We start from the raw sequence: 17807 nt of genomic DNA on the forward strand, positions 1-17807 counted from the left end.
GGTACGCACAACTTCATCTACAATCTGCACTCCACTGAGAGGACCTGCTTCCACAAAGAACTGCACCACTTCAAGAAGAATTAGAAGCCCACCACCCACTCCAGGACAGCTAAAACATGTATTCTTGAACAATGCAATACCTTTCGTAGGATTTGACTTTTTGGATAATGCAATTATGATTGTTGCAGGAACCCAAATTGTATTGTCTATTTGATTTATTTTGAGAATTTAAAGAATGTTAATCAGCATGTTATTTTTCCTTCTATGTATCAACACATTATTTTTCAGTTATTGATGCTGTACTTTAATGAATGGGGCTTGCTTATTCCTTATTTGACATACATGGGATACCTATTTATCTCTTTGTCTTTTGCTTATATATTCTGGCCCTTGGATATTGAATCATTTAACCAGCCTTGTTAAGTAACAGGGAGATAATATAACAACAAAACCTATTCACTTATATTATCATAGGCTATCGACGATGCTTTGATGAGGGTCAAACTCACCTACAAATCTCCATCCCAGTCCAGGCAAGGACATTTATGTCCTTCAGTCAAATGAGGCCAACATTCTTTTCTGCCTACTGTCCTGATGCCTTTGCTGAAAAACCAAAAAATTCTCACCCCTGCGTGCTGAACTGGACAGTCAGTGATGGATAAGAGAGTGACATATTCATGAATTAAGGTCCTAAGACAGGAGGGCCGACATTAGCTGCTGCCTTATCCCATGATGGGCCCTGGCTACAAGATTCTCTTAGCCATGTGACAAATAACATCCCAACCTAAGAGAGACACAGTTTCCAAGGGTTTCATCCCAGGACATGCATGGCCATTGGTCACTTTTACATTTGAATATATACAAGGGGGAGATGTTGGTTGCGATTCCCTAGAAGTCCTCCATTGTAGATGTTATTAGTATGGTTAGAATTAAGTATGACTGCATTCATGGAAAATCCCCAGCTGGCTGCAGAAGACTAATACAAATCTGGTGGTCAAGAAAATAATAATATGATAATGTTGTAATGATGATTAATAATATGACAAATCTGCGAACTCTCTGACATTCTTTCAACATCAGTCCATGACCAAACAAATCCTGTGTTTTTGCCCTGCGTAAATGTTTCTTAGTTCCCCCTCCCTCTGTTACCCCTTTTATGGAATAAATTCAGCCTTGGAGAAAAATAAAATTGACGCCTTGTTCAGACTCTTGTCTTGGCATCGTTCTTTGCATTCTTTGTCCCACATTCTCTTCCAGGTACCCTCAAAACCCTCACTTACACAACATTTGTAATCCTTTCTCAAAATCAACCAACAACAGATCAGTTGTCAGGAAACTAGTTTGCCACTAGCATTCACTTCCGTATTTGATATGCTCTAGCTATGTCTCTCAGGAAAGATCTATTTCCGGTACCTGGTAGCATGCATTTCATAGCTTCATCACTCATATCTAGTTTTGATTTTGTATATATATTTGGTGTCTCCTACAGCAATGAGGTTAGGTAGAATGTTAGCATGGATTCTGCGCAACTAGGACAAGAATTTAGAATCCACAAATGACAATGGCAAATAATCTCACTCCTGTTCTTATGAACCTTTGAAGTTGAGGTTTAACTGGACCTCAAGCCATTCCTCTCACTGCCCATTCTCCTAAATATGATGTATGGCCTGAAGAAACGATCATGTAAAATATCCCAAATCATCAAAACTGACACTGGGAACATAGTAGGTAGATATGAGAGTACTGATACTTAATTAGAAATGGAACCACATTCTATAGTCTATGGTGTCCTTGTTTTATTGATATCTGGTATTTTTGGATAAAATAAGCATTTGGGAGTTGATCATTCGAAGTAGGTACACAATATTTACACTGTTATATTCACTCTTTTGCTAAACCCACTTTGTTGACAAAATGACTGAAAAAAATGGAATTGGAAAACAGATTTTTTCATAACACATTCAGGAATATATATATATATATGTATTTGTATATATATATACATATATATGTATATATATACATATATATATATATGTGTATATATATATATATATATATATATATATATATATATATATATATAATCCCAAATCAAGGAATGTTCAATTAGAAAATGAAATACAATATTCACTCAATTAAAGGTCTGTAGGGTAAATACAGGTCTTTGGGAAACAAAGACAACCTAGTAAATTGAACTGTATTTGACAGGAATGGATCTCGTAATAGAATTATAATCCAGAAGAATCTCCTCCATTCTATGTTCCTAGATGTTTTCTACTTATGCCAAGCCCCTGAATACATTTCTCCATTCAGACCTTCTAAACACTAATGCAGGAATGAGAAGTATCTAGGCTTAGAGAGATGTAGTACGTACAGGTTTCCACTGTGTCACAGGAGACACACCTGAAAATCGCATCCTTGAATCTATTCAATGTAAGGAACGCTGTTCCCCAGGTAGGGCGTTCTCAGTGACATCATCTTTAGGCCCTCCAAGAAAAATTTCTTTTATCCTGGAGAACCCTAGCTTGTTCTGTGATGTCACAAGTGTTGCTGCTACAGCAACTCCCTCTCCAATATTCCTTTAGTACCTATAGTTGTTAATAATTTGCCGCTAATTAAGAGTAAAGAGCCATTGAGGAGGGAGGACAAAGAGGATGAAGAAATCAGGGATGGGGAAAAGAAAGCTGGCCTTCTGTCTTGGTATAAAAAAAGAAAGAAGTACATGGATTATGGGAAATCTCAGTGAGTCCTTGGTAGGAGTTGAGTAGATTCACTTAAGACACAGACTTGACCTTGGCCCTCCACATACGGGATTCAGGTGCTGGGAGCCTCTCAGAAGAACCTGGACTTCCCTGCTTCTAATGGTTTCTGGAAGTAATGTTTATATCATTAATATCTTTATCCCAAAGGCCAGGTGTTGGGAAGGACACTCTTCTTTTTCTTAGAACTCCTGGTTCTTATTCTTTTTGCCCAGAAGAAAACGGTCCTAAGAAAGAAGTGAAAAACAAGTATTGTGTCCTCAACTCAGAGTAAACTACTTAATTACGTGGATACTTATAGAGCAGTATGTGTCTGATACTGGTATTTAAGAGAGAGAAGTGCTCCAAATTTAGACTTCATCATCTCAATCTTTCCACTAGTATTATTCTGACTATAATTCCCTGACAGGGACCCTTTGGATTAATGATTCAATAGGTCTGATTAGCTTCTAATTTTCTTTTCTCTTCTTTCTTTCCTTTTTTTTATTTTTTAGCAAATTTTATACCATTTTTAATTGGGTATTTCTATATTTACATTTCAAATGTTATTTTCTTTTCCAGTTTCTTGTCCATAAGATTCCTAACTGGTCTTCTTACCCTTCTTCTATAACCCCTTAACTGTGCTTTGACATTCCCTTGAACTAGCAGTAAAAACTAGGGAGAACCAAGGGCTTATCCTGTCACTGATGCCCAACATAACCATACTCTGCCACATATGCAGTTGGAGCCATAGGTCTCTCCATAAACAGTCTTTGAATATTGGTTCAGTACCAGAAAGCTCTGGTGAGTTGAACTTGTTGTTCTTATGGGGTTCAAAGCCCATTCAGCTCTTGTAATCATTTCTCAACATCTACAAACAAGGGGTCTGTTTTCAGTTCTCTGATTTGCCACTAGCAATCACTTCTGTATTTGACATGCTCTGGCTGTGTCTCTAATGAAAGATCTATAACTGTTTATTGGCCGAATTCATATCTTAGCTTCATTAATCTTATCTAGTTTTGGTGCCTGATTATATATATATATGGTGGCTCCTACAACTATGAATTTTGGTGGAATATTTACATGGATTCTGCACAATTAGGTGAAGAATATAGGATCCACAAATGACAATGCCAAATAGATTCCCACCTGTTCTCATGAACCTGCTGAAGTTGAGGTTTCACTGGACCTCAAGCCATACATCTCACTGCACATCCCCCTGAAACTGACGTTTCGACTGAAGAAACCCTCATGTCTTGCCCTGGGAACACAGGAAGGTAGATATTAGAGAACGGATATCTAATAGAACTAGAGTACTGCATTCTATAGTCAATGTTGTCCTTTGCTTAACTGACATCTGTTAATTTTTGGATAAAATAATGATTTGGGAGTTGATCATTTGAAGTAGATACACAATATTTCCACTGTTATATTCACTCTATAGCTGGGTCAAGTGTGTTGCCACATTTATTGCAAAAAATGGAATTGGAAAAATGAAATTTTTGAGTACACATGAAGGAATATATATATATATATATATATATATATATATATATATATATATATATATTCCCCTGTGAATGAATGTACAGTCTAAAAATGTAACACAATATTCATTCAATTAAAGGTCTGTAGGGAAAATACTGGCACATGGGAAATTGAGAAAACCTAGGGTTTTGAATAGTATTTCCCAGGTTTGGACCTGGGAATAAAATTAATCTCCAGAAGAATCTCCTTCACTCCTTGTTCCTAGATATTTTCTACCCATGCTAAGCCACTGACTAACTTTCTCCATTCAGAGCATGTGACCACTAATGAAGCAGAGAGAACTATCTAGCGTTAGAGAGATGTAGCATGTAAAGTTTTCCATTGTGTCACAGGAAACATCCCTGGAAAGGGCACCCTTGAATCTGGTCAATGTAAGGAAAGCTGATTAGCATGTAGGCTATGGCAGTTCTCAGTGACATCATCATTATGCCCTCCATGAAAAATCTCTTGTATCCTGGAGAGCTCTAACTGCTTCTGGGATGTCACAAGTGTTGTCTTGTCAGCAGCTGTCTCTCAGATATTCCTTTCATATATCTACGGTTTACTAATTGGCCTCTAATTCAGAGTAAAGAGCCATTTGGGAGGGAGAACAAATAGGATGAAGAGATCAGAGATGGGGAGAAGGAAGCTGGCCTTCTGTCTTGGTATAAAAGAAAAGAAGAAATATGTGATTCTTGGGAAAGCACCCTGGGAAGATGGCTTTACTTCTTTTGTTCTCTGGGTTAACTGAGCTCTTGGAGAAGTTGATGAACATCCTAAAGAGCTTCGGAGAGATGATAAAGTTTCTAGATACCCCTTTTTAGATTTCGATGGTCGTGGGGATTGTATGGATGATGGTAAATGTTTCCGTGGAAGAGTGCTAGAGCCAGATTGATTTTTCAATGCTGTAGAAGACATGGAACTTTTCTGATAGACTTGGGCTAATGGCACAAGGTCTAAATGTTTTTTTTTTTTATATGGACTTTCCCTCAGTCCTTCGGAAATATAAAAAAGTTTTTTGTATTTTTGAAGTCTAATTTTCAAAATGAGAAATCACTTTGAGCATGGAGAACACTTTCTGGAGCCTTAGAGATGGGTGAAGAAATTCCCTGAAACCCTACGGCAGATGGTGAACATGCCTTTTTGGTAAAAGGAGGAGTTACTTGAGCATCTGGGACAATGTGGAATGTCCAGCATGCCCCTGTAAGGATTGGCAAATTACCACAGTTCCTTCATCATTTATGGAAAATTCCACTTCCCTTTGGACAGATGGAGAAAGTGTGGGACTCACCTGAGGAGTAGTTGTAGCTTTTGGTTTCTCTTTTGCAGAAGAAGATGGCACAAGATTCCTTTTGGCAGGAGGGGGAAGGTTGACAGAAGGGGGAAGGTTGAAACTGTCTTCCTTAGAGGAGAAATTTCTCAAGACTCCATCAGAAGGATCAAATCTTAACCCTTTGTTTCCAGAAACTCGATGCCTGTGGTCCATTATGGTAGAGGGAGAATGTTGACTATCTCTCCCCAGAGTGGACATGTGAAATACATCTACTTAGGTAGATGGGGATAGTTGTAAAACATGCTGTTCAGATGCAGTAGATCCTAAGACATCCTTCTCAGATGAGGAAGGTCTTAATGTACCATGTATATGTGTAGAAATCCTGACTGTGATATCAGAATGAGGGGTAGGTATAAGAGCTACCTCTGAAGATGTGACTTCTCCTAGAGCATCAAGGACATATGTGAGAGGTCTTAGAGCCTCATTAGCAGATAAAGATGTTTCTAGATACCCTTGTGTAATTGAGGAAGTTCCAAGAGAAAGTTCATCTGCTGTAGAAGTGGAAACAGACTTTCATATAGAACTGTCAGGTTCCCTAGCCTGCTTGATAGGCAAAATGGTTTCCAAGGCCCCTTCAGGATATAGGATATAAGATTAAATGCAGAACCTTTGAGGTATTTTGCAGATGTTCTGGGTCTGCCTGTGGGTATAAAGAAGGACTGGAAACCCATTGTGCATATTTGGAAGGGTGTGGAGCATCTTCTGTATTTGGGGAAGATGGCTGATCTTGAGGAGATTAAGTTCCTATAGCCACCTATGAAGTTTGCGGAGATTATAACCATTCTTTTGCACTAATGGAATGCAAGGAATCCCTTTCTTCAGATGTCGAGGATTCTACAGACACTGGTGTTTGCATATCATGTTCCCCTACTACTCGTTCACATATGATTGGATCCATAACCTTCTCTACAGATGGAATATGTCCTAGAACACCTTTTGTACATGTGTCACATCCACAATCTATTTCTAAACATGTGTCTGTGGGTAGATATCCTTTTGTAGATGTGTCTTGTCCCACAGTCTCTTTATGAGATAGAGTACTACTCAGAGAATCATGCTCAGTTTTGGGAAATTCTAGCATCTCTGATGTATATGTGGAAAATGTTGGAGCCTCTCCTTACAGGACAGAATGGCCTAGAGTCACCTGAGGAGGTAGGGGATATTGTATCCTTTCTGCACTTTGTATAAATATGGAGTCTGCATGGCTCATTGACTGTGTGTTGTGATAAACTTGGCTCTTTTGGGCCTGATGACAAGTCAGGAGGGTCCTTTTCAAGGGTAGAGGATATTTGAATAATTCTCTGTTGTATAGGGACATTGGAAGTACTGGGGGAGATGGTGAGGGTGCTAGATCATATTTTTGATGTGCAGAAGGCTCAAGAGTTCTTTGGATGGACTCACAATTTTTAACACATCTTGTGTGGGTGTGGAACTCTCAAGATCCCCTTCTGAAACTGGCAATGGTCCTTGATCTAATTGTGAACAAGCAGAAAGTTTTGTCTCTGCTTGGGCTGTTATGTGTGTTATGAGGTTGACTTGGGGATTTGTGACTGTATTTTGTCCCCCTTGCATCATAAGTGATGATTTAAGCTCATTTTTTAATAGTGGAGGACTTTGAAGTTCCTCTTGGTTTAATAGTGAAGTTCTAAAATCCCCTTTGTCAGCAGATTCAGGTTGAAAACTCACTTTACCGTAAGTAGATTGCATTAGGCCCTTTGGTAGAGATTGGGGACGACTTTGACTCTCTTTCAGATTGGACATAGCTCTATGCCCTGCTTTGGCAGCTGTCGATGGTATTAAAGTCTCCTGTGGAGAGGGGCCATGTCTTATTCATTTTGTGGAATGTGAGTAATCACTGAGATTACCTTTAAGAGAAGAAGTTTTGCACCCCTCTTTGTCTGATGGGGCCTGTGTACCTCCCCTTGATGAGATTGTGGTGTTCAAGTCTCCAACTATTATTGCATGAGGGACTATGTATGCTTTGAGCGTTAGTAAAGTTTCTTTTATGAATGTGTATGCCCTTGAATTTAGGGCACTGTTATTCAAAATTGAGAGTTTTTCCTGATATATTTTCCCATTAATGTGTATGAAGTGTCCTTCATTATCTTTTTTCATAACTTTTGCTTGAAAATCTCTTTCATTTGAAATTAGAATGGAGACCCCAGATTCTTTCTTGGGAATATTTAATGGGAAATTGTTTTCCAGCCTTTCGATCTGACCAAGTATCTGTCTTTGTCATTGAATTGTGTTTATTTTATGCAGAAAAATGCTGGATCCTGTTTATATATACAGTCAGTTAGTTTCTGTCTTTTTAAGGGGAATTGAGTTCATTGATGTTTAGTGATATCAGGGACGAATGACTGCTTTTTCCTATTAATTTTGTTGTTAGAAGTCAAATTTTGTTTCTGTGGCTATCTTCTTTCTCTTCTTTTGTGTTTTTTTCAAAGTAAATTATTTTCTTCTTTGTCTCCTGTGTAGTTACCCTAATTGTGTTGGAATTTTACATCTATTCTGTTTTGTAGGACTCTATTTGTGGAAAGATATTGTGTAAATGTCCTATTGTTGTGGCATATCTTGGCATCTCCATCTACAGTAATTGATAGTTTTTATAGTAACCTGGGCTGGCGTTTATGTTCTTTTAGGTTCTGTGTAATATATGCCTAGGATTCTCTAGCTTCCATAGACTCTTTTGAGAAGTCTAGTTTAATTCTGATGGGTCTGACTTTTTATATTACTCAACCTTTTTCCCTTACTCCTTTTAATATTTTTCTTTGTTTTGTGCATTTTATGTTTTGACTATTGTGTGATGGGTGAAATTTCTTTTCTGGTCTAATCTATTTGAAACTCTGTATGCTTTTTGTATGTTTAAGGATGTCTCTTTCTTTAGGTTAGAGAAGTATGCTTCTGTAATTTTTTGAAGATATTTACTGGACCTTTAGGTTGGGAGTCTTCACACACTTCTATAACTAGTATATTTACGTTTTACCTTCTCGTTCTGTCTTGGATTTCCCAGATGTATTGGGTAGGAGCTTTTGTCTGTTTTATATTTTTTGACAGTTGTGTCAATGTTTTCTATGGATTCTTCTGCCCCTGAGATTCTTTTCTAACTCTTTCTTTCTGTTGGTTGTTGCTTGCATTTATGACTCCTTCTCTCTTTCTCTTTCTCAGGTATTCTATATCCATAATGTCTTCTTTGGGTTTACTTTGTTGTTTCTGTTTCCACTTTTACTTCCCGATGGTTTTGTTGAATTGCTTTACAGGTTTGGTAGTGTTCTGTAATTCTTTAAGGATTTTTGTGTTTGCTCTTAACGGGCTTCTACCTCTTTACCTCTGTTGTCCTGTATTCTTTTTTTCTTTATTCCATCTTTATTAAATTGGTTATTTCTTATTTACATTTCAATTGTTATTATCTTTATGGCTTTCCAAGCAAACATCTCCCTAACCCCTCCTATCCCCATCTGCCTCCCCTTACTACCCTCCCCACAATAATCCCATTCACTGGGGTTCAGTCTTGAGAGGACCAAGGGCTTCCCCATCCACTAGTGCACTTACTAGACTATTCACTGCTACTATGAAGTTGGAGTCAAGGGTCAGTCCATGTATATAGTCTTTGGGTAGTGGCTTAGTCCCTGGAAGCTCTGGTTGGTTGGCATTTTTGTTCGTATGAGGTCTCAAGCCCTTCAAGCTCTTCCAGTCCTTTCTCTGATTCCTTCAACGGAAGTCCCATTCTCAGTTTAGTGGTTTGCTGCTGGCAACACATATGAATTTGCTATATTCTGGCTTTGTCTCTCAGGAGAGATCTACATCTGTTTTCTATCAGCCTCTACTTCTTTGCTTCATCCATCTTATCTAGTGTGGTGGCTGTAAAAGTATGGGCCACATGTGGGGCAGGCTCGGAATGAGTGTTCTTTCTACATCTGTTTTAAACTTTGCCTCCCTATTTCCTCCCAAGGGTATTCTTGTTCCCCTTCTAAAGGAGTGAAGCATTTGCATATTGGTCTTCCTTCTTGAGTTTCACGAGTTCTGTGAATCTAGGGTATTTAGAGCATTTTGGCTAATATTCACTTATCAATGAGTGTATACCATGTGTGTTTTTCTGTGATTGGGTTACCTCACTCAGGATGATATTTTCCAGGTCCGTCCATTTGCCTATGAATTTCATAAACTCGTTGTTTTTGACAGCTGAATAGTATTCCATTGTGTAGATGTACCACATGTTCTGTATCCATTCCTCTGTTGAAGATCATCTGGTTTCTTTGCAACTTCTGGCTTTAATACATAAGGCTTTTATGAACATAGTGGAGCACATTTTTTTTGAATGTTGGAGCATCTTTTGGGTATATACCCAAGTGACATATAGCTGAGTCCTCAGGTATTGCAGTGTCCAATTTTCTGATGAACTTCCTGACTGATTTCCAGAATGTACCAGTATGCAATCCCACCAAAAATGAAGGAGTATTCCTCTTTCCCCACATCCTCACCAGCATTTGAAGTCACCTGCGTTTTTTATCTTAGCCATTCTGACTAGTGAGGTGGAATCTCAGGGTTGTTTTGATATGCAATTCCCTTATAACTAAAGATGTTAACATTTCTTTAGGTTCTATTCAGCCATATGGCATGCCTCAGCTATGAATTCTTTGTTTAGCTCTGAACCCCACTTTTAAGAGGGTTATTTGTCTCCCTGCGGTCTAACTTCTTTGTATATTTTGGATATAAGGCCTCTATTTGTTGTAGGATTGGTAAAGATCTTTTCCCAATCTGTTGCTTGCCATTTTGTCCTAACCACAGTGTCTTTTGCCTTACAGAATCTTTGCAGTTTTATGAGATCCCATTTTTCGATTCTTGATCTTAAAGCATGAGCCATTGGTGTTTTGTTCAGGAAAATTTTTCCAGTATTGCAATTTTTTTAAAGGATACATTTTAAGTGACTCGTGTGATCATTAACTTTTTGTGGTTTTGATTGCATTATAGATCATTTATTTGACTGTGATCATCACTATGAATATTCAAGAAAATCAAATTATATCAACCAGGAACTGCTCTTCTGTTTTTATATTTTTGTTGTAAATATGTAAGAGTTTTACCTGCTTGTTCACGTGTGCAACACATGCATGTCTAGTGTCCAGGAGGTTGAAGAGTGTGTGACATTCCGTGATGCTGAAATTAAAGCCACTTGTGAGCTGTCACTTGGGAGCTGGGGAACGGCCCCGGGTTCTCTGGAAGAACAGATAATGCTATTAATCCCCGAATCATTTATTCATCTTCAGCAAACGCCATTTTTTGTAAATATAGTGCCTATGCTGTCCTGTCTTCTGCATAAACCACTGTTTTCTCAAATGTGATAATTTAATATTAAACACATACCCACCTGTTCTTATCTTTATATATATATATATATATATATATATATATATATATATATATATATATATGTGTGTGTGTGTGTGTGTGTGTGTGTTTGAATATATATGTATTCAAACACACACACAAACATACACACACAGCCACACACATTCACACACACAGACACACGCACAACTGCTCTTACATTCAAGTTTACTTACACACACACACACAAACACACCTGCTTCTTACCTTCAAGTTCACTTAGTTACACACACACACACACACACACATACACATACTTCTTCCCTTCAAGTAGACTTAGTTATTTTCATCGTTATTTGTTTATTTATTCACTTTACATGCTGCATACTGCCCCACTCCAGTTCTCCCTTCTCACAATCCTTCCCTCCGCCCTTTCTCCTCTGAGCAGGAGGGGACCCCACAGGTATCTCCTCACCTTGCATATCTAGTCTCTGTGATCATATCCTCTGATACTGAGGCCAGACACAGCAGCCTAGATGGATGGGGTGGGGAGGTAGAGGTCATATCTAGAAAGAGGCAGAGAGCTAGGGTAAGAGATGCCCATGGATAAATGGGTGTTTCCTTTGCTGAGACTCACAGACTCAGTGATATGGACCTGAAGAAGCCATCACCTGTAGCCAGAGAGCAAACCAAATGAATGATAGAGACACAAACTTTTCACCCACTATTTATTCTGACCACAGGAAATGCAAGGGCAGTGCATAGAACAGAGAGTGAGGAATGATCAAACAATGGTTAGTGAAGATTGAGACCCACCCATGGATGAGCACCAATCCCTGATACTATTAATGACACTCTGTAATGCTCACAGACAGTAGTCTAGCATGGATTCCCTCTGAGAGACTCCACTAAGCTGCTGACTGAGACAGAAGCAGGCATCCACTAGTCAAACCATGGGTGGAGCTTGGGGACCCTTATGGAAGAACAGAATGAAAAGGATTATTGCCTCTAAGGGCATAGGCATTCCACAGGCTTTGTCTTCATGTGGGTACCAAACAACTAGAATTGGGCTTTCCCAAAACATGTTGTCTGTAGATGGGATACCTGTTTCTTTAAAATACATTTATTTGTTTACTCACTTTACTTCCCAATATCGGTGCTCCATCTTTAATGTATGCCAACACCCATTGTCAGAGGAATCCATAAAAAGACAAAGGTACACATTTACTACCTATGTCCTGGGGGCTCAGGTTCAGTACAAGTTCACTCTCTGGTTGATAGTTCAGTCTTTGGCAAACTCCACGAGTCCCCGTGAGTTGACTCTATTGGTCTTCCTTTGGAGTCCCTCATATCATCTTGGCCTCAATTCTTCACTAGTTTTTTTTTCAAAAGACTCCCCAAGTTCCAGCGAATGTTTGGTGGGGAATCTTTACACTTGTTTCTCTTAGCTGTTGGGTGGAGTCACTCAGAGGACAGTTATGCTAGGATTCTGTCAGCAAGCATGATAGAGTATCTTTACTAGTGTCAGGAATCAGTGACAGCCCACGGGTAGGTTTCAATCTGTGCTAACCATTGGTTGGACGTTCTTTCCATGTCTGCTATATCTATCTTTGTCTCCGAAGGCCTGTAGGCTGTGTTCATTTTGGATTTAAGGTTTTGTGGGTGAGTTTTTTTTTTTCCTTGTCACATCACTGGGAATCATGCCTGGCTACAGAAGTGGCAAATTAAGAATCTGTATCCCCACTGCTAGAGTCACCCCAATAGACATCCTGGGGCCTCTCTTTTCCCAGTTCTCTGGCACTTCGTAGAAATGCGCTCCCCAAACTTGTGATTTTGATTCCCTTTTCCCTGCTTTCCCTATACCTGATTCCTCCAAACCCACTATCCCTAATTCCTCCAAACCCACTATACCTAATTCCTCCTACCCACTCCCTTCTCTACCTCCCCTCCCATTCAGTTTCCTCCCTCCCTCCGTCCGCCTCAATATTTATTCTGCTAAATGCATTTTAAAATTAATATTTAGGAAAAAACACTGAGTAAGTATAGGAAGAATCTCATAAGTAATTGTGGTGGATGTTTAGGCAAGATATGAACATATTAAATTTTATAGAGGCCAAAATTACTACATATATTGTTAGAAGAGGCACTGTCTATTACATTCAATATGAAGGAAAAACATTTATATATTCTATTAAGTTATACAAGGGAATCTGTTAAAAGAGATACACACATCACACAACTTTATTACTTTGAAAGCTCTCTTTATTGCAAATATGTACAAAATGAAAAGTACAAGGCTTAAACTCATGTGAGTGTACGTCGTTGTAAAGGAAAAGTTTATATATACAGGTTGATGACTACAGTCATCTCAGACTCAGAGGCGATAAACACATCAGGGAGTCATCTATTAACTTACCTGTCTTCTTTCCTTTATTTCTGATGAAGACTCATCTCATTTGCAGCCCCTACTGTAAAAGATGGATCAGAAAATGCCTGAGAGTCTACAACACAGAATCCATCTAAAGGAAAGAAAAAACAAAACATCTCCAAATACTACAGACACAGTCAGAACTTTCTTGTAGATCTTAACAGTTGTAACAAAATGCAAAGAGAAAACTCATTTCCTAGGATATTACAATATACAGGAAACGGTAGCTGTAGGAAGCATTCTCAGGGGATTTTAATCTTCTGCACCTAAGAATGAAACTGCCTCCATGAAGGTGAAGATTTATTTCCTTGGCAAGAAAGTCAGTTTGTCTCTTGATGGTTGTGCCATCTGTCCATCACTAGAGCAATGGCCATGCTTTATGAATGAGAACAGATAAACACATACCAGTTTTCACTTCTTCCAAGAATTTCAAGAAGAACCTGAAAGGAAATATATAGTGTTCCAGAGATGAAATATGGAAATTTAAATTAGCCAGCATACATATGCTTTTAAAATTTTCTGCCTTCTGTTATTTAGTAATTCTGACTATTCCTGCTATGAATAAAAATGACGGTTTTGTAATGTCTACCAATCCCCAAAGCCTGAAACATTGTTGTAAAACTGTCTTATTTCTCTATAACTTGGGTCTTTGGTCACCATACTTTTCATTGCCCATCTAAATTCTCTGTTTCTCAAGTAGATCAGAGGACTATGTGAGTGTGTCACTCTCATGTAGAAGACCAAGGAACTCTCTTTACTTGTATGTATTTGCTCTTGGGAGTATGCAAATAAATCTTTCAGTACCAAGAACAAAAACATGGCCGTCCAATGGGACACACATGAAACAACATCTATTTTCTGCCGTCAATGGACTACTTTAGCAGACTAGTAACAACACAGATAACAGTATAATGGAATAATCCTGTAATAATAATAATAATAATAATAATAATAATAATGATGATGATGATGATGATGATGATGATGATGATGATGATGATGATGATGATGAAATAATCCCATCGAGAGATCACGGGTTAAGGAAAGTAACTGTGAAATTTCTTTTTCAAGTGACATTGTATTCACTTGAAAAGAAAATTTGAAAGCAATTTTCAATAGGACAGACTCCACTCACATGAAAATCACTCAACCTGTCATGGCTTCACAGAGAGAGTTGAGAACCAGAGTGGTCTTTTAGGACAAGAGAAAGATTTGCAAACCTTCTGAAAAGAAAAGCAACCCAGACAGTCTGTGTGAGGACGGTTAGCTTATGCATGACTAACACAGACACACACACACACACACACACACACACACACAGATACACAGAAACACACACAAAGAGACATAGTTAGACAGACATACACACAGAGAGACACAGACTGACAGACACAGACAAACACACAGACGTAGACACACATACACATACACAAACACAGAGACACACACGTATACACGCAAAGAGAGACACATAAACACATACAGACACACACACATACATACACAAATACACAAACTTAAACACACAGACGATAACCAATATACAGATGCACACACACACACACACACACACACACACACACACACACCACACACTCATCTCTTGTCTACTTCCTAGAGTGTCCAGGTGCACAACAGGTGTGAAAGAATGGAGTGGACCCAGGAAACAGTCAGTCAGCACAATATTGTTCTGCCTGCAAGTGAATTTTGGTGTCTTCCAAGGATTTCACTGTCACAGCTCTGTTAGAAGGTATTCAGGGACACGTTATAGCTGTGTGCATATATTTTACTCAGGGTGAACAAGGGCTAAACAAACCTTGGAGAGCAGGAAGGGGTTTTCGTGTGCATTTATATCGGTTGCAGGCTTAAGGTACCAGGAAATCCTCATTTGCTATATCTTTATAATCTCTGTCCCAGCATCGGTCTACTGTTCAGGGATCTCCATTTTACCTCCTCAGAAATCGACTCCACTGAATGTGCCCCATCCCCACCCCTGACGTCCTACTTGCTCGATTTCAAAGGATTGCAGGTTCGTACTCTGCATTCTCTGTCAGATTAAATCCTCAGGAACGTGGCCCTCTAGACACTACGAATTAACCAGTGCTTCCATCGAGTTTCTGCTTTAACCCATATGTCCTCTATTTCTGGCCGGTTCTCTGTGCACCGCGCTATCTTTCCATCTTCCCCGCTAACCCTCCACTCCTGTACTCAGTCGCCCTCACTCACTCACAGAATCTGTTCCAGTTTTCCTTTCAGATAGGTCGATGCTTTTCCCTCATGGGTCTTCTCCTTTCCTTTGTCCTCTCTGCATTTGTGGATTGTAGATAGAATATGATTTATCTCATAGCCGATACCATGCGTAGGTAAACGTGCGCCATGTTTGTGTCTCTAGGTCTCAGCTCACTCTCGGGCTGTTTTATTTTATTTTTCTAGTTTCATCTATTTTCTCTTAAGCTTCATGATATCAACCCCATCCCTATGATATCATTCGCCCACCGCTATGATGTCATGCCCAACCACTATAATGTCATGCCCCACCGCATGATGTCATGCCCCCATCCCCATGATGTCATGCCTCCGCCCCTTGCTAGAATGGCTGTATCTATTCACCAGGTAACATTCTGAATGCTCCCCTGGCACCACACTCCTCCAGAACCCCACTATTTGCAGTCCCTCCTTCTATTCTCTCCCCTTCTTCTCTGAGAGAGTGGAGGACCCCTCTGGGTACACCAATCCCCTGGCACATCAAGTCTCTACAGAACTAGATTAATGGTCTCCCACCAGGTCCTGAAAACACAGCCCGAGTAGGAGATAGGATCCACAGACAGGCGACGGGTTTAGTGAACCCACCTGAAGATCATTGTGCTCCTCTGCCTCTCTCAGCCCTTCCCTCAGCTCTTCAGTGAGACTCACTGAGCTCCATCGGATATTTGGCCATGCGTCTGTGCATCTGTGTCAGTCGGCTGCTCCAGTGAGACTTGAAGAGGAAAATAATTCTACTCTCCCGTCTGCAAACATAAGAAAGGACCATTAATAATGTCAGGTTTGCCGTCTGCCCATAGGGTAAGTCTCACATCCGGCCACGTATTCTTTCACCATTTCCTCATTTCCTCTTCTTTCTCTGTCCCTGTGTCTCTTACAGAGAGGGCAATTTCTCGGTCAAAATTTTGGGAGTGGGTTTGGACCTTATCCTTATGCCTTGGGTCCTTTGTGGGTATAGAAAGTGACCATTTCAGTATGTGTATCCCCACTGTTACCAGTCTTAGCTAACATCACCCTCATGTATGCAGGGATAGCCTTATCAATCCCAGATTGCTGGAAAATCATAGAGATAGCACCCACCCTGGACTGTCACTGATTTCAATTTATTCCCTTGGCCCTCTGTCCCTCTTTCTCGTCTCACCCAAAAAATGATTCTCAAACCCCATTTCCCTTCCCATCCCCTTATGCACCCAATCCTTTCCTTCCATCTGGCTCCTGTCATTTGTTTATTAATCCTTCTGAGTGAAATTCAAGTATTTTTTGGCCCTTTCTACTTGTTTATCCTCTTTGGTTCCATAGATCTTAGTGTGTTAATTCTGTACTTTTTGGCTAACACCCTCTTTTAAGTGAATATGTAGATGTTATTTTGTGTCGCAGTGACCTCATTCAGGAAAACACTTTCTCATTCCATCTACTTGAATGTCAATGTCTTTATTTTTCATATGTGTGGAGTATTCCATTGTGTAAATGAACCACATTATCTGTAGCCATTGTTTGGTTGAAGGGCATCTGGCTTATTTTTATTTTCTGTTCATTATAAAGAAATCCACTAGGAACATGATGGAGTACATGACCTTGAGGTATGGCAGAGATATTTTCAGATATAAGACCAGATGTAGTATAGCTGGGTCTTTAGGAAGAATATTCCCCATTTTCTCAGAATCCACTGGATAGATATGCAAAGCATTATATGGATTTGCTTTTCCCCCAGCAAATGCTATTTTTATCCTGATATTTATCTGCTTCCTCAAAGGAGGTTTCCACCCATCTAGCCCTCTATCATGGACTCTGGTGATCACATATGAACCTTCTTCCCATTTTAACCGGCCAGTAAACGCCAGAGCCTATTACTGAAAGCCAGAGTGGAAAGTTGGTCCTGAAGTTTTGACCGTGGGGTTAGGTAGAGAGGCAGAAGGGGGTAAGAAGAGAAGGGAGAGGAATGAAGAAAAAGAGGAGGAAATAATGATGGAAACAATCCATATGGCCTGGAGAAAGCACATGTAGCAAGGGGTTTTAGGGTTGGGGATTAAGTTATGATAGCATTAGAATTGCCCAATACATGTTTATAGATTATATTCATAATAACCCGATTGTGCGTTTTCTTTATGGGCTCATTGGGTTTGGAAATTCCAACAAGCTTTCCTCAACAGTATTTCTGGATAAAAATTTTCTGTTAATAGAGATCTCC

This window comes from Rattus norvegicus, chromosome Y, assembly GCF_036323735.1.
Source record: "Rattus norvegicus strain BN/NHsdMcwi chromosome Y, GRCr8, whole genome shotgun sequence".
Classification (NCBI taxonomy): domain Eukaryota; kingdom Metazoa; phylum Chordata; class Mammalia; order Rodentia; family Muridae; genus Rattus; species Rattus norvegicus.